The following is a 24,872-nucleotide window of genomic DNA, read 5'->3' as shown; positions in this document are numbered from 1 at the left end:
AAAAATTAGAAGCAGAGGACTGACTGGTCTGGCTTCAGTGAGAGAAGATGCACCTAAACCTCCAGAGACTTGAGGCCCCAAGGAGATGGGCAATCTGGTGGGGTAGGGGTGGGGTGAGGACATCCTCTTGGAAATGAGAAGAGGGATGGTGAGTGGTTGGTTGGCAGATCAGGAGGGGGATGGCAACTGGACTGTGAAAATAATTTAAAAACTAACAATAATAAAAAATTTTAAAAATTACAAAAAATTAGAAGTGGAAGGAAGGTTGATGGGATGAAAGAAGTGGAAGAACGAATTACGATGGGGAGGAAGGAAGAAAGGAAAGAAAAAAGGGCAGTTCAAGGCTAATATATCCACAAGAAAAACAACAGTATAAATGTTAACACACTTAGGATACTAATTCAGTCCAAGAGTTACAAACCTGCATATTTTATAATTGTTTGTGTTTCTGAGAATTGCTGGACCACTTATCCAGGGGATACTTAGTAGTGTAAAAGTTCCATGATGGTAAAGATAGAGAGCAGACATTTCTATCTCCTGTGTTCTGAAAATCAGGATGGATTTAGTCCCTTAACAAGAAGTGAAGACAATTTGACAAGCTGGAAGGTTTAAACCTCAGTGTTTCTAGCCGCATGGCTTTTCCTTTTGCAAATCCTAGTCTCGTCTGGGTTCTTCCATCTGTTTAAAGCCTTTGTGTTTAAGACAGAAAGAATGAATTATAAATTTTGCATTCCAGTCCTCTCATGAGGGAGATAATGGTGTGTTGTTTTTTCCTTGCTGATTTAATAACTCAGTGAAGTGTCATGCTCCCTACCTATTGATAGCTGTTAATCAGAAAATCTGTGCATGAAATTAGGGCTTCACTTAGAGGCCGTGTGTAATATTTCAAATCAATTTAGAAGTATTAAAGATAATCAATGACTGATTGATTTTAATTATATCCCAAAGGTTCAGTTAAATCTGTTGATTAAATCGATTTGTGGCCACATCTTCAGCTCTGAATACATAGTCAAAACTTTAAACTTGACATATTAGCTAGACATCAGCCAACCTCATTAAAACATGCAGTGCAGAGAATAGCAATAGAAAATGAGGTCCATTGCTTATGTTTTGTTTCTAAATAACCTATATTTGTTCTATTGAATAATCTCTACATATAATGTATTACTTAGATTTCTATATTCACAGAGATTCTCACTTAAAATTTTATTAAGAATATTTGATGAAATATTATTGCCTATGATTCATTACAGCATCATATTTCTGTCTTTTCTATAACACAACCATGTTGCTGAATAAAATGTCACTAATCCAGATTTTAATTCATTTTTCTTGACTTATAAAATTAGATCATTGTGTTCCATTCAATCTTCCATTTAAATAATTGCTTCAATGATTGCGTGAAACAACCCCATTTGTTTCCTTACATTTATTGTTTTTTAATATATGATAGCTTGGAAAAAGTATTTCTTTAGTCTGTAATAGTTTTGGATAACAAAATTAGGATTTCACACAAAATAAGCACAACTTGAGAAAATGACTTGTTGATTCATGTCAATAGGCAACTGCATGTACTTTAATGTTTTTGCATTCTGCAATGAGTTTTGGAACTCACTCATATCTTTCAATTTTTCTTATTCCAAAAGTCACTGTAGAAAAGAGAGGTTTACAGATGGTTGGTTTTTAAAATTTAAGAAACCCATGAAGCATTATTGTATGTTATAAATGTTGTGTGAAGACACAAGAGGTCTTGCAGTGGAGTTTTTCATTTTTAGTCTCTCTTAGAAAAAATTGAAAGTTCCCTAAATAACTTCTAGCTTAAAAGAGACTCGGAATAGATTGAATATTGTTCCCATTGTTAACATTTGCCAAAGTACAGAAATGAATTAGTTTAATCATTTTCAAAGGATTGAGAGAAACACATGTATGAGCTTTATTTTATAATAAACATAGAGCTTTCATATCATTTGTTATTCTCAGTGGACAGATACAGTCCATATATGCAGGGTTTTTCTCCAAAAAATATTCTTTTTTTTAAAAGGCAGGTTTATTGGATCAGTTCACTGTTCCCAAGGAACTAGGCCAGAGAAGTCACCATGGGAAGGGAGACAGAGGGAAGAGAGAAGAGAAAAAAAAGCACCTTCACACACAGACACACACACACACACACAGAAAGAGAGAGAGAGAGAGAGAGAGAGAGAGAGAGAGAGAGAGAGAGAGAGAGAGAGAAAGGTAGAAAATATTCTTATACATGCAATTTAGTTTGTTAAACTTTCAAGGATTTTTTTTCTTAAAGGTTTTAATTTTAAGAAATTAATCATACACTTCCTATGCTTTAAATTATTTTGATAATTTTTATTTCCCTATAAATTCATTGAAAATACAGTTGATCTTTAGCTCTATCAGCATCACAACCCAACGTCCTAATGATGCAAATCATCCTGAGGACCATTTCCCTGTGAAGATATGACATAAAGTAAGAAGTCTAAGAATACTTAGATATGTAATGGAGATGTATTCAAACAATCATATACATATATCCAAAGCAGTATGTGCTTCTGTTCTGGGGCTACTTGTATACACCCATAGTTAAAAAAAAAAAAAAAAGCAAAGCAAAACAAAAAGAATGGGTGCTTTGCAAATACTTCCCTCAATTGCTTTAGATTACAAGCATTTATAAAATATGTGTGTAAAGTTAGAAATAATACCTTCTTATAAAACTAATGCAGATAGTGGAGTTGATATAAAATGGCCTTATGAAATTGTTTGGCTGATAATAATGTCAAATATGTAATACTCAATTCCATCACAATGGTTGTCTGTATAAATGATGAAATCTTTTAGAAAAATGTTTGCTATCAGGATCTGTCTTATCTCTAATAAAATAGTTAACCACCACTGCTCTGTAATATCAAGTTAACAAGGTATCTATGAATACCAGCAACTTCACAGACATGTTTAAAAGATAAATATAAAATGTTTTTATGAAGCTTGTTTCCTGTTAAATAGTGCTTAAGCCATTAAAAGCAACTACTAAAACATGCATCATGTTGGATGATAAGGCTTATGTTGATGGTGATTTAGCTGTTGTTGATATATTAAAATATATTTTTGTGTGCAATTATACCTAATATTTTGAATTTGAAAGCTAGGATATTTTATTCAAGAACATTGAACTAAATGGTAATAATATATTCACATTTTTGTTAAAATAATTTCTTTTATATTGGATATTTTATTTACATTTCAGATGCCAATGCCTTTCCCCATTTCCCTTCCCTAGAAAGCCCCTATCCCATGCCCCTTTTTCCTCTTTGCCTTTATACAATCATTTTAAATGTTAATCAAAGGCTTTATAAGTTTGGTAATGCTCAATCAGAAGTGTAGCCCAATACCCAACATAGATATATCAACTATTTTTGACTGGTGGAGACACGTGATCATCTGCCTCCATGTCCCCCCCCCTTTCTCTCTCATTCTCTCTCTCATCACCTAGCTTCTCCTCTTCTTCTTCTCCTCTCCTTGCTCCTTCTCTTCCTCTCAGTACTCCTCCCACCTTAGCTCCTCCTACATATCAGCTTTGCTGTTAAAATAAAACTTTTCTCTAAAAATACAATTAGAGCATAATTATGCCAATTTGTACCAGTGAGGTACAAGATAGTCCTAATACCCAGTCCATCATTTTGTTGACTAACCAGACCCTCTGTCATCTCTCCTAACTAAAACACTTAGTTCTGTACCTGGCTTTTTTCTTGGCTTTAAGATGAATGTTAGCTGAAAACCATCCACTCAGATCTTTTCTCTCAAAGTGAATAGCCAGGATTGTCTATGAGAATATAAGTTTTCAACCCGGTCAGAAATCCAGAATGACTGAGTTAACTGAAATTATGGGAAGCACAAAGCATAGCTTCTAAAACTTAGCCAGTTTATAGAGACCAATGAACTTCTGGACAGTCCCTATACTACAGAACGTTGGAGCACCAAATCTTCAGCCTTCTGGCCCAAGGTCATCTGACAGACCTTAGTGATGCAGAATTATTAAGGGCTGATTATAATCAGTCGACTATTCTATTCTGCAAGAGTGTCCTTTTCTGGACAGTAATTTGTCTGTAGATGAAAAGAGGCAATTCTTGCCTAGTGGTTGTCTCACCACAACTGGAGTAACTCCAAGGATGCTCAATTTCTTCTTAGAATCCAAGACAAGAAGCTGTCAGGAGCAGACATGTCTCTAATCAAAATGAACATTAATATAGAAATGTTTGTAACATCAATTCTGTGGACTTCTGACGTTTTGAAAACCAACTATCAATGTAAGGTAATCTGGACTGTTGTCTGTTAACTCCTCTCAGCTATTTCTAAATAAAATATAGAAAGCACCCTAACAATAAACTCCAAGCCATGAATTTGCTATAAACCCTTAACTCACAGGCTAACCATCTCAAATCAGTTAAAAAAGTTAAAGAATGACTGGGGTTTTCATTATCTGTGGGTTCATTTTATAATAAACAATGTGTAGTGAATTCACTAAAACTTGGATGAAAATTAAAGACAAAATATAGTAGAAAAACTATTCACCCTAAAAACATGTTTCCATTATATAAATACTTTATGAGAAAGGGGTTTTGAAAATGGTAAGCATGTTTCAATTTATTGTTTAAGTATTTTATCATCAGGGTCAAGTAGGGAATAGTCCCATAAAAACAAGTGATTTGATTTTCATTAATGAGTAAAGAGAATAAGAAAACCAAGAAATAGAGAAGAAAGAGAGGAGGGAGAAAAGAAAGGAAAAGGAGGGCTAGAGCTTAGTTATATCTCCACTTTTAGATATTTTCAAAGAATATATTCTATCATTTCTAGTCAGGCTTAAAATCCAGACTTTTTCCAGATGTGTATGTCTTCTGTTTGACAGGATCTCAGGCTCATGGGGATCTTGGGCCATTTTTTTTTTATAAGTTGCTGTAAGATAGATACATTTCTGTTGAAATGTTCTACCTCTCACAGACAGAAAGCAAAATCCCTCAGCCTGATCTTCTCTCTCCAGGTATCAAGCCTTTAATCTGGTTAACTGGCAAAAGCCTTATCAAGGTCCAAGCCTTGCAGGTCAGCTCCCCTGATTTAAGTTTCTGGCCTTGTCTGCCCTCTTAGAACAAGAAAATCTCCCTGGGTCTAACTGCTGTGTTTAATACTAAGAATAAAAGTCTGCCCTCCATACTTGTATGAGTTTAAAACAAGAACTCACAAGAGACAAATATGATCAGTATGAATATAAGTGTGGATTAGTATACAGATATAATTAAATACAGATATAAAAAAGAGATATGGGGCTAATACTGCTGTTGTGATTTTTTAAAATATATAATTTTCAGAAACTGCAGATACCAATTTATTCCCTGGTGTCCAGGACTGCTTTTAAAGCTCACTATTATATCATAGAAGATACATTTAATCAAAAAAGAAAAAAAATAGAGAGGCTCATGGGAAGGAAGGGGCTCTCTCATGGCCAGGCAAAAATATAAGTAGATTCAAATTAAGTGACATCCTTCCCACAGACTTACCTTCTGCTTAGCACCCTGCTGCACCTCATGGAAAACTATAGCAAGAGTTTGGGAAATTTGCACAAAGAGAGCAAGCATGATTTCTAATTCAGACTGGTGCTTCAGGGGTTCTTAGCATGACAAAATCAGCTACATCATTTCCAAATATGACTATTTCATTCGTGCTGAGGACTCTGCATAATGGTAGCAGGTTAAGTTAAGGAAGAGGGGGAGGAAGGAAGGGAGGGAGGAAGGGAGGGAGGGAGGGAAAGGGAGAGAGGGAGGGATAGAGGGAGATAGAGAAATCACAATGCAGATATATTAGACTAGTCACATTCCCGAGGAGGGATGTGCGATAGAGTGTGTGGCACATGCAGCATCCACTGATATTAATTTTCAGGAAAATTTGCACTGAGGGGTAGGGAAAAGGACATTCTGAGGAATGGTTTATCAACAGAAATTAGAGCAATTGATACATTCATTGGGAGCCTCTGACCCCATCAACAACTGGGACTTAAAGGATGTTACACATTTATTCCTTCTGCAGTACAGACTTTAAATAATGCAACTCCTGCCCTAAGCAGAGTTTATTAAGTAATCCCAACTTCTGCAGTTGTTGTCCATCTCTTCTACATGATACAGGTGTTGAAAGTACAGTCAGACCAGTCTTAAGAATTTTTTGTGTGGATTAAATTAAAAGCCTGTTTGAAAAATGTATGCTTTAGTGAAATAGTTTTCAAATATACAAATTAATTAAATGACCATTTTAAGAGTGAGGATTTGTTATGGTTTATAGCACTTTCCTAGTAGTAGGAGGGAACATGAATTCAATAAACACCACCAAAAGAAAACTATCCAACACACACACACACACACACACACACACACACACACACACACACTCACCACTGGGGGGGGAGATAGAGACAGACAGACAGAGAAGGAAGAGGAGGAGGAGGAGGAAAGGAGGGAGGGAGGGAGGTATCGATGGAGGGAGGGAGGGAGGGAGGGAGGGACAGAGGGAAAGGGAGAGAGGGAGGGAAAGGGAGAGAGGGAGGGATGGAGGGAGAGAGAGAAATCACAAAAATCTGTTGCATCACAGGGAATTTTGATGCTATGAGGACCCATATTTGATTCTCAGCTAAGATTTTCTCCTGTGATTTTGGGTGGAAATTAGGGTATAAAATAACCACAAATCAGATTTCTGATGTTAACAGCAGGCTGATTCAAAAGGATCTTAATGAAATATGCAACATGTACAACTGTAAAGGTAGCATTAATGAGTAACAGGAGGGATAGCAATTGCATTCACCCATGCAGTTTCAATGAATCTAAGGGTATTCAGCAGTGAACAGGAATCCTGAGAATGGTTTCACACAAGGATGATCCATCCAGGAACAATTTTACCCTCTAAATTTACCTAGAAGAAACAATTACGTGAGTCTAATTTGCAAAAGTTCTCAGGCAAAAATTCAAAATTAACTAAAAAAGTCAATTTGTTTTTTTATAGGAATATATGAATCTCAAAAGGCTTATCATGAAACACAAAGAATCTGTAAAATAGAATCTTCCAAAGTTGAAGGCAGAGTCAAGTTTAGATTTTGAATTAAAGTTAATTTTTGTATTCTATTATAACTCTCCTTTCAGTGAATAATTTGGTGTTTACATAATAACAGTATAATACAGAAAGCTACACATGTTAGATGGCCATGTGTATAGTCTGAATATTAAAAGGACCCTTCCTACTTCTGTATTCTCAATTAATTAGGCTATTATGCTCTCATCTAAAAAAAATAATTGATCTATGCCTTAAAACTCTTCTGCTGTGTCTTGGCTTTCTGTTGCTGTGATAAAATGCTCTAACAAAAGCATCTTGAAGCAAAATTAGTTTAATTTGTCACACAGTTTAATGTTGTGGTCTCTGACTGTTTGTAGCAGAATGTTAATCCAGCATCATGTCTTTTTTGGAAAGGGATGACATCCAAAGACCTTCTGGACCTTTGGACACAGACATACCTTTAATCCCTCTGGCAGCCCTTAGTAAATACCTCTGACCCTGAACAGTGAAGGTAAATTAGATTCTAGAAAAAAATAGGCATGTTTGTCAGTAACATCCAATTGAAAGGCAGACAAAGTGACGAATCAAGGAAAGATTTGACTGAATGAGTCAAAGAAAATATCAGAAAGTCGGTCAAGTGAGGTGACTTAAAAGAGCAACTCAGGGTGCACAAGGTCAAAGTCAGGTCAGTGGTTACAGTGCTATGGGTTGTATGTATGGTTGTATTCTTTTGTAAATTCATGCAAGTCAGCAGAGATAGTTAAGGCCAGCATTAAGAAAGAATCAGAAGATTAGAACACATTGTCAGAGTTAATTTGAGAAAAAGCTGACCCCCAGCTGATTCTCTGTTGGGAACTGACCTTTAGCAGAAAGCAGCTATCCACATGCTAGCCATGCCTCCAAGGCTTACATCGTATCCACCAAGGGCATGGCAAAAGTGTATAAATACCCTAGATTTCCCTTCAAATAAAGAGACTTGATCAGAACTTCTGTCTTGTCTCTATTCCTTGTGTATTTTCTCCTCATCCTCACTCTCTCTCCTTCTAGACCCTGACCAGAAGACCAGAGTGGCAGTTTGAAGCCAGGCAGAGAGGAGCAGGCCGCAATATAATAATTAACCAGGCTTTTTAAGTCTTTTGTCTAAAGCCAGGTAGAGCTGAGCCGGTTGCAACATTAGATCTCATCAGTTGTGAATTGTGATAAATTATCACATAATGAGAATCTTAGTAGAATAATTATTCATTTTATTTAATATCAGGAAATAACAAATTATTCTTTGTATGCATATATCACTAATGCCTCTATATCGGTATGTAACATTTGGTCACTATTTTCTCATTCTTAAAACACTGTCACAGTATTTATTCATATAAGGTTGTCTTGTGCCTGCTCATTTACTAGTCAACAGTTAATTTTCCATGCATCCAAACAAGCATTACCAAAAATAAGCATACCATAAAAACCCACCAATAATGAGTTGTTTTTAAAATGTTTATTTTTATTTATCAAAAGGAGAAAATATTTATAAACCATCTTGAGTACATGCAATTTTCACAAAAGAGGAAAAAAATAGTTGCAGTGTAAAAATATTGTCTTGCAACAATAGAAAAATCTCAAATTATAAGCTTAGAATCCAACTTTGTTCCAGTGTTAGAAGTTCACCTGGAAAATGCAGAGGAATATACTCAAAGGATGGATGAAGTTTAGACTTCTGTTTTGTTTAAAATATCTTACATATAACTACAAGTTAGTGTCTGCAAAAGCATGTAAGCTTCCAATTTTACTATATGTTATCTTATGATTTGACTTTTTTCTATGAGTGTATGTGGAGATTTTGGCAGGCATGCGTCCCATAGGACACATGTTGTAGTCAAATAATAACATGTGAGTGTTAGTACACACTTTCTTGTATGTGGGTTTCAGGAATCAAACTCTGTTGACAAATTTTAGTGCAATGGACCTTTATCAGCTGATATACTTCACTACTCTAATCTTTTCTTGCAATGATCCTTGGACACAAGATTGTTTGCTTGTCTGTTTGTTGCCTTGCTTGTTTCTTTTAATTCAGTCATTTTTTTCGGTGATCAAATAATTCTATGAATTCTATGACCTTATTTCCTTGAACTCTAGAATATGTTATCCTGCATTCTCCTTTTCCTAGCTTTGAAAACTTTTAAAAATAAAATTCAGGTTCTCAATGCAAAATTAACTCATGCTCATCTTTAACAGCATAAGAAAACAGGAAAGCAATAAAAATGGAAACACAAAAACATCTCAAAATTTACTGAAAAACACTCGTGAATAAAGTTAATGCATAACACAATAATTAAGAAAAGTTGTTCTATATCTCAAAGATATAAAATGGTAGCTTGAAATCTGTTTCCTTCAGAAGACACATTGCCCACGAGCACAGCCAGTATGATTAGAGCAATGATTACAGGTTGGTCTTCCAGAACCATAGTACATGAACTAGCTTCAAGAATTTAGTTTGGTTTATTCTTTTTTCTTCCACACTTGGTCTACCTTCTTCATGAGCTTCATGTGGTCAGCTAGTTGAATCTTCAACTATTTCAGGCTTTTGGGCTAATATCCACTTATCAGAGAGTAAATACCATGTGTGTTGTTTTGTGATTGGGTTACCTCACTCAGGATGATATTTTCTAGTTCTACCCATTTACTTAAGAATTTCTCAAATTCATTATTTTTAATAGCTGAGTAGTACTCCATTGTGTAATTGTACCACATTTTTTTGTATCCATTCCTCTGTTGAAAGACATCTGGGTTCTTTCCAGGTTCTGGCTATTATAAATAAGGCTGCTATGAACATAGTGGAGCATATGTCCTTGTTATATGTTGGAGCATATTCTGGGTATATGCCCAGGACTGGTATAGCTGGGTCCTCTGTTCCGCGCCCCTTCCAAGTCCCCTTGCCTGCAAGAGAGACACGGGAGGCAGTTTTCGGTTAGTTACTACAGCGAGGCTGTATTCTTGTATCAGCTGAAGGGGAAGACACCAAGCCCAGAAAAGGCACTGCTTATATGCACCCTAGAGTGGCGTGTTCACTTCTGATTGGCTGTTCACTCATCACCCCATATTACACCACGGGATGGGCAGTGGCTTGGCGCACTTTCGCCTCTTGCACCTGCGCAGTTTAGTTGTTTACTTGTGGGAGCACCGGATGCCAGCGCCATCTTGTAATGGCGAATGTTGTCACTGCTCACCGCAGTTCCCTACAGTCCTCAGATAGTGCTATGTCCAATTTTCTGAGGAACCACCTGACTGATTTCCAGAGTGGTTGTACCAGCTTGCAATCCCACCAACAATGGAGGAGTGTTCCTCTTTCTCCACATCCTCACCAGCATCTACCATCACTTGAATTTTTTATCTTAGCCATTCTGACTGGTGTGAGGTGGTATCTCAGGGTTGTTTTGATTTGCATTTCCCTGATGACTAAGGATGTTGAGCATTTCTTAAGGTGCTTCTTGGCCACTTGAATTTCCTCAGTTGAGAATTCTTTGTTTAACTCTGTACCCCATTTTTTAATAGAGTTATTTGGTTCTCTGGAGTCGAATTTCTTGAGTTTGTTATTCTACAATGATTTAGTTTGTTTTTTTTTTCCCCAAAATCAATATGTGATGATTCCAAATTATATTTAAAAGATTTATTTATTTTTTTTTTATTTTGGAGTGAATCTGAAATTTCGAGGCAATATTCTTTAGAGAGACAAAATCTCTACAGTTGAACAGTTTTTACCTGTTTAGACAGACTTGCTTCATTGCTTCTTCCATAGTTCAATAGTTATTGAGGCCCTATAAGTAATGTCCAAAACATTGATGATTACATATCATTAAGAAATGCACATGTATGCCAATTGTAGTTCCCAGTCTTATGTCTTTATGTGTTCTCTGTCTAAAGTGTAGGGAACAGTTTTCAGGTCACTTCTAGCTTCATTTATCTGTACCCTATGACTCAAGTTTGTAGTGCCTTCAGAAACATGTATGGTCTTTCTAACACATTCTGGAGGGTGACCCAGAGCGATGAGAATAAACATTGCATTGGCTTGTTACATATTAAAGTCATTTAGGTGTTACATATCAAATAATCTTAGATCTCGTTTTGTCTAAATGTATGTATTTCAGGATAATCTAGGGTGTTAAAATTCCATTTGCCATTTTCAGTGGTCTTTAGTGTTAGTTACTCCTCCCTGTACTCTTTTCACATTTTTGCCTTTATATCCCTTGCCACATTCAACCAACATCAAAAAAATTTTTTTTTCTGTAGTCGATAGAAATCAATACATTTACTTGCCAGCAGTGAATATGCAGAGAATAAGAGGCCATGGAGTGCTCAGGAAGAAATGGGATATACATATACTGCCTCTTTCCTCCAAGGCATAGAAAGACTGTTAGAGCCAGAGGTAGTGTACGTTTGCAGTCAAACAGGATTTGCATGATCTGCCAGCACTGTTGCACACACAAACTCATAGAAGCTGTGATCATATGAGATCTGAAGAGGATCATGCCAGCACATGGAGAGTAGAAGGGCTTGTGAACTCTAACTTCTAGTGGAGGAATGCTTGGCAATTAAGGGCTGTTAGACAGGGACCACTCAGTTTTCTTCAGGGATGAGCACCCTGTGAGGTGACCCATGTTCCAATAGATGGGCCCACACTCGTGCACATACAGACAACATTAAATGTATTCAATGAAAAATGAAAAAATAACAAATTGAAAGTACAATACAATTGTCAGGAAAATATTGGTAGTGACAGGGGAACTATTCGAGGAGAAATAAAATTGTTCCAAAAACGTTATGTTCAGTTACAATTATTAAATAAAATATTATATAAAAGAAGCTGATCTGGAATTGAATAAAACTGTTTTAGAAGTGATATGTTTTACCTAGTAGAGAAACAGCATGATGATTTTAAATTAATTTCATTATCAAATATATAATGGTAATAAAAATTATTTAAACAAATTGCAAATAAATTCTGAAGTTTTCAATTAAAGATTTAAACATTTAGAGATAACACTTCAGTCTTTTGTGTTAAAAGTTTATCTCTTTCTGAGTAGAAACATCTACATGCAATTCTCCTTGTGGTTTTCCTCTGATAATAAAGATTCAAATGAGACAGTCTTTAAATATTCATTATGTCTTTACCCTGATAATGATATCTCATACACATCCTCATTTCTTATAATCACATTGAACTATGAGGAAATTAATTGACATAATGCTTGTATATATCATTTTTATGTATTCACTAGATAAAACATTCACTTTACCGAGCTCTTGAGTTCCTGTTAATTAAATCATTCTTATTTCATATTGTACACTGTTCTGTCTGGGCAGCATAACAATCATGTTGACATTTTGCCCACATATGACCTCTTTCAAGGCTTATTCCTCCTTAGTTGTTCTCTGTAATTAAATAACAATATGAATGAAATGTTAAAAATTAATCATTTTTTGGGTAAAGGAAAATAATTCAGAAGAAAATTAAAATTGACATAAATTCAGTGATACAAAATAGAACTATATAATATATGATTTCTATGTATTTTGTAGATTAATGGTTCACACCCATTTCTCTGCCACTCATAAGCTGTGTAAAAGTTATGTTTTCATTATTTAGATATCATTACAAGAGTAATAAAGAATATTTTCTTTAGATAAATCAAAAGTAAATATATAGTTATTTCTAGTAAATATGTCCTTTTAATATAAAGTTATAATATAGAATTTATTAAGGCTATAAGCAACCCAACAAAATAATCAGAAAATTTGTATTTTTGTGCCCAGTTTTATTGAATCTTGCTATACTGTGTTGGGTCTATATTAAATTATTACAATGATGTCTATCACTATGTAGAGTTTATATGTGCTAATAAATAACTCACAAAATTCATTTTAAAGTGATATATATCCCTAGAGGTTAAATCTATCATTTACACAAATAGCCATTAGAACTTCATTCAAATCTATTCCAGGTGACTATTAATCAAAAATTTTAATAACAGATTCCCAACATTCTTTTATCTTTGTGCCTTGTCAATAAAACATCATTTCTATATATCTCAAAGAATATGTATTTCTGTAAATTATACCTGTGAGTAGTGAGTAAAAACTTCTGGCCTTTTTAAAATAAATATATCTGATTTATTATAATGAATGCAATAAAATTATCTTTGTATGGCTTGATCCATAATGATTAAAAAGTTTAGTTTTAACTTCAATTTGATTTTGATAGTTGATTGATAAGACTGACCAATATGAAAATTATATTTTGATTGGATTACTTGTATTCAACTTAATATTCAGTTTTCCTATACCATGTCAAATCAATAATGATCAAAATTCAGTATACAATAAGATAGGTACTATAAGTCTTGCTCTCTTCTGTGGTGTATTTCTTACTCAGCAAGTGCTACTGTGCCCCAATATTATGGAATTTTATTGTTCTACAGAATAAAAATATCACCATTTGCCCTGAAGTACTTATCTATATTTTTGACAATGAGTATTTTTGAAATACTTAGAAGAAATCTCTGGTAGTCTACTACATTAGTCCATTTTTGTTGCTGTTATAAAACTCCTGTGTCTGGGTACTTCATAAAGAAAAAAAATGTTCATTTTTGACAGTTCTTCAGGTACATCATCGTTCTAAAACTTTGGTAATACCCCCTTTGCTACAACAATTTTTTGCAGAAATACAAAGGAAAATGCCATCTTATAAAAGGCATCAGATACTTAACGAGTTCACATTAGTGTAATATACTATGTGAAAACAGCATTAATCACATCACAGTGTTTTGTGTTTTATACTTTAGTTACCTTACATTAGGGCTCAGTTCTTAATGCTTTGTTACCTTTTAAGAAATCAAACTGGGCATCAGTCGGCTGCAACACAAAATTCAGAGCACAAACCATAACCACAATGTAACCAGAATCCAATGACATTACATTTCCTTCTTACTTCCTTAGGCTACATGTATTCTTTCTATCGAAACCTTCAGTAGAGAAACCCTTTTCCATGATATTCATTGAATTTTATATGAGCCAGTCTTCCGCTAGAGGTTTTAGGCTATATCAAGGTGAGCAGACCATGACATGCAAGCCACAAAGCAGAACTTCTTGGTTTCTGTTCCAGTTTTTGCTCCAGGTAACTGCATTGGCTTTCAGCCAATGGGTAACTATACCATATAAGTCAAATAAACCCTCTCCCTACTACTTGCTTTTGACCACAGCATTTATACAGCAATGGGAGAAGCAAACTAGGACTGAAATTGTTATTGAAGAGTGAAGTATTTTGTGGAACATACATGATCATGTTGTCAGGAGTACTACGGAGTGGCTTGGAATTAATGCTAGAAAATGCAGAGTTTGATGAGTTGTTTTATGGGATAAAAAATGTAAGAATATGGAGAGAAATGCAGATGATGGAGGCATGGCTGGTGAAGTTGCAGAGGGAAGCTATGAATCTACTATGTAAATTATTAGCAGTTAAATATATTAGTGATGTATAACAGTTTCCCTCGTATTGGTTTTGGAGGCATAAGAGCTGCAGTATTAAAGGCATTTTGTAGGATTCTGAGGCCTGATACTTTGTGGAACTTTCAAAGTCTTCCTAAAGATAGGCCAGAAGGCTATGGATGAAGGTAAATTCTCAGTTTTAGGGCCAACCCAAGGACCACAGTATTGGACCATAGTATGAAAACCAAGGATGAAGGAAGTATGAAATAAAGCCAGCCTTGGAGACAAGATGTCTGCCCTGTTGTTGATAACAGAGAAATGGAATTGATAATCCACAATCTCTTTGTAACCCAGATGCTCATTAGTGAGTCCTGGACATCCAACACTGAGTATTTTATATTTTTAGAACTTGCCTTTGCTTTGATTTATTTGATCCTGTGCCCTGATTCTTTTCTCTTGGAATAATTATTTACCCAATCCCATGACTGAAGGACTTTGATCTTTAAAACAATGTGGGATATTTGAAAGAAAACTGTTCTTTTTGAATTAGTTCATTCTTGTTAAGCTTCATTCTGTGGGTTGTATCATGAGTGTTCTTTACATTTTGGCTAATATCCATTTATCAGTGAGTACATACATGAAAAAGGGAGCACTCTCTCAGAGGTAAAAGAGATGGCAGATGAGATGAAGAACTCTAGGGGTAATCAGGAAGGGGCAACATTTGGAATATAAAGGAATAAAAGAACTAATTAAAAATTAGTTCTTTCAGTTTATGAGATTATAATTACATGATTATGTCTCAATTTTGTTTCCTCAAATCTCTCAGTATAACCCATGATAAATATAAGTCCATGATCTTAAAAGGTTTATTGTCATGGAGGAAAGTGGATGTAGCTGTACCCCCTGTCCTCAGGGTGGGCCTGAGGTTAAATATCTTTTGCAAGGAGGAAGGTCTGGGAAGGAATGCTTAATTGGGTATGCCCTCTGGCCTTTAGGTATCTCAAAACATGGAGATCTTTTGAGACTCTGTGACCTGTACTCATGCCCTCTACCTGTGGAGGGACCTCCTGTCAGGAGCCTGGAGTCTGAGAGCATGGAGAAATGCATGCCTTTCCTTGCAGGGATACCTGTTGGGTCTCCTGCCATCTTTAGCTAGTGCTTGACCAGAAACCATGCTATCCTTTCATGGTCCCACACCAGAGTCATTGTACAACTTTGCAGTCTCACCAGCAATTAAGGAGTGTTCCTCTTGGTCCATATCCTCGTCATCATTTAGTGTCACTTGAGTTTTTGATCTTAGCTATTCTGATTGGTGTAAGATAGAATCTCATAGTCATTTTAATTTGTATTACTGTACTGACTGTGGCTGTTGAATATTTTTTAAGTACTTCTCAGCCACTTGAGATTTCTCTTTTGCGAATTCTGTTTACCTATTCTGCTCCCCAATATTATTGACTTGGTTGCAAGTTCTGAGAAATTTCAAGTCTCTTTAAGGCAAGAAGTACTGTCAGCAAAAGAAATCACCACATTTAGGCTAAGAATTCAAGACTAGAGAGGTTTCAGACCTAGGGGAAAGACTAATGCTATTTTTCTAATAAAGGAACATAGAAATGGAATAATTTCTAATCCCATACTGATATACCCATGGACCAGTGTCTTGTTCAAGCCACATCATAGAAGTTTCCTCTTTCCATAGATGGTAATTATCATAGAAACCCAAGACAGGAAAATGTGCAGAGAGTAAGACTTTGGACAGTCAGTCCTAAATGGGATCTTTTTATTGCCTTCACCTCTATGATCAGACATTTATGCTTCGGTTCAGTTCCTGCTGTGCTCTGACACACTTCACTCTAACTTAACATGTTAACATGCCCTTACCTTGGTGTACACATTTCTTGAGGACCAGGGCCATGTATTCTTTACCTCTGAATTTATGAAGCCTCACCTAATTATAAACCAAAGAAATGAGCTAGCAGGTTAACTCCTGGGAGAACTTTTGAGATCACTGGAATGAAATTCAACAGCAGTAAAATTTCCCCTTTTGCTTAAATGGCTTTTTGACGTTAGGTTAGTTCTGTAAATATTTATCTGTTCCTCCTATTATTTTTGAGTGATCAGAATGTAGCAAGTCCCAAAGCCCTTGTGGCTCAGATGTTTTCATTTTGCTAGGATACCTGTAAAGTCTTACTCTAGTCTCAGTCAGATTGTTCTAAATAAAGGATAATGTGAGCCTCAAGGAATTTTATTTTCTTAACTTGGTCCAATAGAACATTTCCTGAGCATTTTCTAATGAAAGTGAGGAGGATAAACTACCTCCAAACTATTAAAGCCTTAGGGCTATAGAGAAATCACTAGTTTTATGCAGCTGTAAAATGCCTTCTCTGCTTCCTACCTTTCAGTCTGACATTGTTAATGATCTTGAATCAATTTTCTATGTACCTTTAACATTGTACAATTCATAAAACAAAACAATGTACACATAACATATAAACCTACATCATTTCCAACACAGGGAAACACTAAAATATGTGGGTTCATACAGTAACATTTTATTTGTGGATATCAGACTTACTGTGTATGAATTCCAGCACTAATTATTAAAGTATGCATTAAATAATTCATGTTTCATCAATAATGTACCATAAAAACAGCATATAAAGTAATATATGGTATATTTATTATGGCACTCAAGAGACTTATCTCCAGGCTACAGGCTAATTTAAAATATGATTTTTCTTATCATATATTCTGGCCTATTTCCTGAAAACAGCTTTATATTCTATTCATGACCTAGCTTTAACTCAGCTCCTCTGAAATTTTTTTGTTCCTTCTTAATGCCTTAAGGGAGAATGGAGGGATATACACAGAGATCATTTCTGCATAATCACTGCACATTATTAGGGCATGTTGAAATAATAACATTTAGCATTTTTTCTATGATAGAAAAGAAAAGCTCCCTACATCTTTTCTGCCATTTTCCATTTCAGAGTGGAAAGTTATTTTCTTTTTCTTTTTACTTTTGTAAAATATTAACAATGAAAGTTGAACAGAGTGAGTCATATATTTCAGTTGAAGAAATTGGGAGACTTATGTGTTCTCTAGACATTTAAGGTTTTACTACAACATACACTGGGCTTTCCTTTGACCTCCCTTTACCATATCCTTAAGAACTGGCCACATAGTCACAACACAGTGTATAATAGACAGGCATTCTGGACTGTGTACTTCCAGCAGGGCACAAGCTGCTGACTCATCACTATTGTTCTATGTGTTCTAGCATCCTAGATGACCTGTAAGTTTAGCCTTCCCTAAGATGTCAAATGACCTCTGTTGAAAATCAATTTCCTCTCAATCTTTACCAAGACAGAAACAATACTTGTTTACTTAACTCTCCTTCTTACATTCTTAGCAGCAACATAAAAAAATAGTGCAAACCACTGTAGCTCTTTATCAGAATTATTATATAGAATATGGATAGAGAAGTCATTGTGTTTTCTCTTCACAAGAGAAAGAGACAGACAGAGAGAGAGAGAGAGAGAGAGAGAGAGAGAGAGAGAGAGAGAGAGAGCTCATTCTATAATAGTCCTGCCAGATTTATTACAATCTTGAAATATACAAAAATACAGTAGTATAAATGTCAAACTACTAAGTTAGATATTTTATTCCCATATTAAAGATGAGTGGTTTTATCTGTTTTATGTTATGTTGATAAGTTAAGTTTTCTACATATTCCAGACTATTCTCAAACTTGTTAAATAACTGTCTCCAGTTTCTGGGAATATAGACATGCACAGTGACCCTCAGCTATTGTTGAAATGCATGAGTGGGAGAAACACAACTTTCTAGGCCTCTAGCTAACTGTAGGTAGACTTTGTAATAGACACTAAATATTAGAAGTTGATGGAGATTTTTGATATGGTCCCAGCATAGTTTTCTAAAATTCATAGATTCAAGTTTCAGTATCCAAGGTGTTTCTTTAGGAAGGAAGATTATTGGGATGTAAGATAACCATGTGGTCACTGCAAACTTCCTGAATGAGTTCAGTGCTCTTATAAATGGCAACAGATAGATTCTGTTCGTTCTTCAAGCTATGTGAGCTTGTAATAAAAATGTAGCTGTCTATAAAACCAGAGGTGGATTGATATAGATAGATATTTCAAGTATGCCAGTGCCTTTAACTTTGACTCCAGGACATTCATAAATGGATGAGATCAACCTCATGGACCCAGATGGTATAAAAACAGTTTTTAAAGGGATAAGAAGAAAAATTTAAATGTAAAGTGATTTTGCTGTTTTTGTTCAATCAAATAATAAAGGTAAGCATTATTTGAAACAAAATCATCCTTGCTGTATGTTATTTGATAAATACTACACTATTGATGGTTCTCAGAAATTCTCAGATGAAGGGATGAACATCTAAATGTTATTACTGTATGTATGGCTCCTGACCTAGACAATCTCTAATGTAATTTCAGAAAAATAAAAAAGATTTGGAACTTAGTATATTTTATTAAAATATATTAGAAGGAAAATCATTGATTTTGAATTTTATTATTAGAGAAATTGTCATTTCTAGTAAGCTCTACTCTGGGTGAGTTTTATTCTTTCTTCTACATAAGATAGACCAAAATCCATCAGGTTTGATTTTAATGATTGGAGGCTAAACACACACACACACACACACACACACACACACACACACACACACAGACAAAAACCCACATACAGAATCTATGTAACATATATTCCTTACACATAATTGTATTGTTTTTGGAATTATTTAATCCAAAACTGGAGTTTCTACCCTAATGTTGACCATTTAGTTCTCGAATAAAAGACACATTCAACCTTTGTATTTACAATATGCCTTAAACAGCACAACAGCTGGGCAGATATCTACTATGTTATTAGAATTTACTTTCCTATTGATAACCCCAAGTTATTACTTATAGTGCTTTATCTGGGCTGTTCTTTATTCCAATTGGCCAGAGCTCATGGCCATGTTTACTAACACATGGTGGTTCCTCCTTCCTCCACCAACTTTCCTCCTTACAGTTCTTCAACCCCAAACTTGGGAATCTTAAAACCCACCATTGTCTCTTCTTCCCAGCTATTGGCTGTTGCATCTTTAACTACCAATTAAAAATAACTTGGGGGAGGGTTGCATAGTATCACTTGGGTCTATGTGAAAACTCCAGGTCTTTGGGGCCTGAACTTGGCATTACAATAGACAGTATGAGTAAACATCAACACATGATCCATCTGAAAAAAAAAAAAAAAAAAAAAAATATATATATATATATATATATATATATATATATATATATAAAAGGCTATCAATTGGCATATAATTATTTTAAAAGTTTTATTTATATATATGTGTGTGTGTGTGTGTGTGTGTGTGTGTGTGTGTGTGTGTGTGTGTGTGTTATTTTGGGGTAACTTACAGATTATTGTAAATGAAATTAAACATTCTATCTAGTCTCAAAAATAGACAGAGAACCCAGATATGTTATTACAAGCCGTAAGTTTTGGAGCTATTGTAACATATTTCCCAACCATAATGCCCGTTGTTACTTACTTTTTTTCCTGATTGTTTGGCCATGGTCCATATTCTCTTATGGAGCCTTCCTCCACCTCTGTCTCCTTTCCTCTTACCTCTTCTCTGAATCTGCAACCCCTTCATTTGATCTCCACTTCCCACCTTTTTCTCTCTATTGCCCAATCACAGGCTCTAGTTTTTTATTGATGAATTAAATTGGTGGTAAGGTTTACACAGCATCACTTGGTGGATGTGAGAATCTGCTTATGAGGAAACCAGATATTGAGAGCCAGTAAACAAGCCAGCACCAGACCAATCTACTAGAGTTTATAAGGCAACTGTTGCAACAATGGCCATCTCTTTATACAAAATTCAATTTCACCAGAAGTTGTGACTTACATTTAAGGTTGATGTTTGCATTTCAAAAGATGTGGACTTAGGTTGACTCTTCCCACTTCATATAATTCAATTAAGAATAATTGCTCACAGGTATACACATTATTTTTACTTTAATTAATTCAGGATGCAGTCAAGTTGACCAAGAATAGCCATAACAAGTCTACCCCTTGTCAACTTGACACAAAATCATATCTCCTTAGGTCATCATTAGTTTCAAAATACAAACAATAACCAGATCACAATTATGCCTAATGTGATATACCTATCCCATGTTCAGCCACAAATGTATTATGTCTTTTAGAATAGGTGGAAACCTTCTTCATAGTCATTATTTTAATATCTCACAACTGAAAATATAACCATAATGATGTTACCTTACCTGATAAAGACATTGAGGAATGAAAACCCACATATATGAACAAACACATTCTCAAAAACATATGACATAAACACTCATGTTGATTATAATTCTTATTTCTACAACTGGTGTATGTGATCTTAATTGGTATTTATAACTAGCATTTTCAACATCTTATTCTGTACCTCTACCCTCAGCAAGCAGTTCAGCAAGTCTTTTTATCTTTTACCAGAGGAGAGACATATACCTTTCTTCCTGATGGGTTTGTGCTCTTTGTCTTTCTACCTAGATTAGACTGTTGTAGTTGGTCATTGACTTTAGTAACAGATTATGGAATGAAGAGACACAGGAAAGAATCTCCTGTGCTGCAGACACAATATTTCTTATATCTATTGTTGAGAAGCAATACTCCCCTTGGTAGTCAAGATCAATCACCCCTGCTAATACTTTTATCCTTTTCTTAACCTGTTTGTTTAATTGGTATTAGGAACCCAAAGTGGCTATGGAAAGTCTGAGCTTCCAGTTTATTAAAATGTTTGCTGTATCTCCTGGCAGTATACACCTGGAACCAAAACTTTTGAGCCAGAAGAACTTATGGTCACAGAATCAAGAAGAAATTTTTCTAGTGAATCACTAGGGACGATAGTAAGAATATTCTATTTTCCATTACTTGATTCCTGAAATATGGATAATAGCTATGAGAAAAAAACATAGCCTATATTGGACACCGATTCAAAGCACATACCCTCTTTTAGAGAACCACATCCCAGACTTCCAGGCTACTGCCACTTAATTGCTACTGTAACTGTTTCATAAAAGGGATGTGCCATCATTCTACCAGGCCAACTGCTTTAGGATAGGGAGGAACATGGTAAGCCCAGTGTATCAAATGATCATAAGCCAATTTTTGCACTTCTCTGGCTGTGAAGTTAGTGCTTTTATCAGAAACAATACTGTAGAAATACCATGACTGTGGATAAGATATTCTGTCACCTACAGATGCAGGTTTTTACCTAACTATTTAATGAAGGAAAGGCAAGAACCATTTGAAATCAGATTTGGTAATACAATATTTGGAGTTTTCCTTTCTGGATTTCCACATTGCTTTGTTCAGGTATTTTTTTACTATGCCCTTGCTTCTCTTTTGAAATAGGGGTGTGTATGTGTGTGTGTGTGTGTGTGTGTGTGTGTGTGTGTCTGTGTGTCTGTGTGTCTGTATACCTGTATGTTTATGTGCAGACACACACACACACACACATAATGGGGAAAAACATGAAGGAAAGTAGACAAGCATGGTACTGAAGGAGTAGCAGAGAGATTTGTATCTGATTCATAGGCAAGAGAGAGAGAGAGAGGGAGGGAGGGAGGGAGAAAGAGAGAGAGAGAGAGAAAGAGAGAGAGGTGTGAGAGTGTGGGAGAAAAAGAAAGTGTGTGTGTTTATGTGAGAGAAAGAGCAAGTGAAAAAAACAGAGACAGAGAGACAGAGAGATTTGGCCTTATGTAGGTTTCAGAACCTCCAGTGATACACATACACAATCCCAGTGTAATTTAGGTTGAAGTATGTGATGTGTTCTTTGTTTTTGCTTCTAAAAGAGAAACCAATTAAGAGATTGCCTTGAGACTAAAAGAGACATAAACTTTGAAGCAGCCCTGAAACTATCAAAGATTATGGAGACTTTCGAAGCTGAACTAAATACATTTTGCATTGTGAATTGTTTAGAATTCAGTGGATGCCAGAAAGTGCAACATGCATCATTTAAAGGAGTATGCTACCCATAGGCTCATATATTTAAATTTTAAGTCACCTGTTAGTAGATGTGCTTGAAAATAATTAGGGTATTTGGCTTTATATGAGGACTTGTATCGTTTTTGGTGTACATGTATCACTGGAGGTAGGATTTGAAGGTTCAAAAGCCCACAAAAGCCTACTCTGTTCTCTCTCTGTTCTGTCTCTTTCTCTATCTCTGTCTCTGTCTCTCTCTCTTTCTCTTTCTCTCTCTCTCCTGCCTTTTCTCTGCCTGTTGCCCATGAATCAGATATCAGATATAAAGTTCTCAGCTACTGCTTCAGTATCATGCTTGTCTGCTTTCCACCATAATGATCATAAACACTCTTAAATTATAAATAAGCCCACAATTAAGTCTTATTTTATAAGCATTGACTTGATCATAGAGATACCACACAGCAATTGAACAGTAACTAAGATTATATATGTGTATGTTTATACATACATATATTATATATCCATATATCTTATATATCTTGATTTGCATCATATATCAATAAATATATCATATATAGATAGGTAATATATCTTAATATATATGTATAATATTTAGTGATATATCTGATTATTTTATCATAATTTGTGCTTTTACTATACTTTCCTATATAATTGCAGTTTTAAAGCACTCTTTATCTCTTGTATTTATCAGTGTAAAGCTCCCAGGAGAAGTAATGTTCTATGTGTTCTCCAGGTGATTAATCAGGAGAAATCCTAGGGGGTGGATGAAGCAAGAAAATAGGTTTCTGCATAAATCTCCTAAAATGTGTCTTATGGTGGCTATTGATTTTTGTCAACATTGATTGCAGGACCTAACTGTGTCCTCACATCAACATGGGTATTTGATTTTATATCTTAAAATCTCTCATCATTGGCATTAATTTTACAGCACAGCATCTTTATCAGCAGCTACTCTACTTCACACTGAAGGAAAGTCAAAACTGCTAGGTGTTAATGCTATATAATCTTTTATATGATTAAATTTTATAGTTATTTATATTTTTATTTTTGTTTCCTCTGATTTCATTTTTTCATATTTTTATTGAGAATTTTAAACAAACACATGGTATGGTATAATCAAATCTTCCATCGTTTCTTCTCTTGCACAAACACATTTCCTGCCAACTCCATGTACTTTGTTTTAACTCATTGATCACTCTTTGTTCCTTTGTTCTCTATGTTCATGGTTGTTAAGACTTCTCAAACATGAGTAGCTTCATAGGGTCTATGTTCCTCAGGAAAACCCATTGTCCTTTCTACATCAGCTATTAATTGATAGAGAGTGAATTTCCTAGTCCTCTTTGCCATCCCTGATAGAAATTTGGCTAGCTATTTTTTGTGTAGGTCTTATCATGAAAATCAAACTTGTCATGGTTTCACACGTACAGAGGTACTGTCTGGGACTCAAGTTACTGTTTTCCAAAAGATGTTCATTACCTCTATAGATAAATACATCAATAGATAGATAGATAGATAGATAGATAGATAGATAGATAGATAGATAATGATATGTAGATAAATAGAGGATAGATGTTAGATAGACAGACAGACAGATAGACAGACAGACAGACAGTAGATATATAATAGGTAGATGAGAGAACAATAAAAACTACAAAACTAGAAAATTTGTATTGTATAAACCAGCTATACATCCCATGGGTATTTACTTAATTCTAGATAAACATATCACAAAAATACTTCTGCAATAATTTACATTGCAGTAGTCTTCATATCAGCTTTATGTTGTAAAAACAACTTAAACATTCAGTAAGATATGGATGAATGAAGAAGTATGTGGAATAGACACATAATAGACATTTTCTAATAAAAATATTGAGGCATCTGGAGATAATCGTATTAAATACATTAAATTGAGGCTTAGAAAAATCAATGTACATTGCCTCCTTCATGGTTCCTAGGCTTTCCTTATACATACATGTATATTTATATGGCATGAATATAGAAGAAAATCTGTGTATGGAAACAAAGTACATTAATGAAGAATAGAATGTGGAAGAAGAAAGAAATACAGAACAGTGAGAATGTGTTCAACTTACAATATAGCCTTTTATGAAAGTTCCTGTCATAACACAGTCCAATATGCAATAAAAACACACAAGGACATTTCTTATAGCTCATTTGCAAATTTAAAATCAAAGACAAGAATTTAAGCATTATTCACTCTGCCTCCACCTCTACAATTACAATGACCACTGATTTTG

This window comes from Arvicanthis niloticus, chromosome 17 (assembly GCF_011762505.2).
Source record: "Arvicanthis niloticus isolate mArvNil1 chromosome 17, mArvNil1.pat.X, whole genome shotgun sequence".
Classification (NCBI taxonomy): domain Eukaryota; kingdom Metazoa; phylum Chordata; class Mammalia; order Rodentia; family Muridae; genus Arvicanthis; species Arvicanthis niloticus.
Note: the sequence above shows the minus strand (reverse complement) of the source record.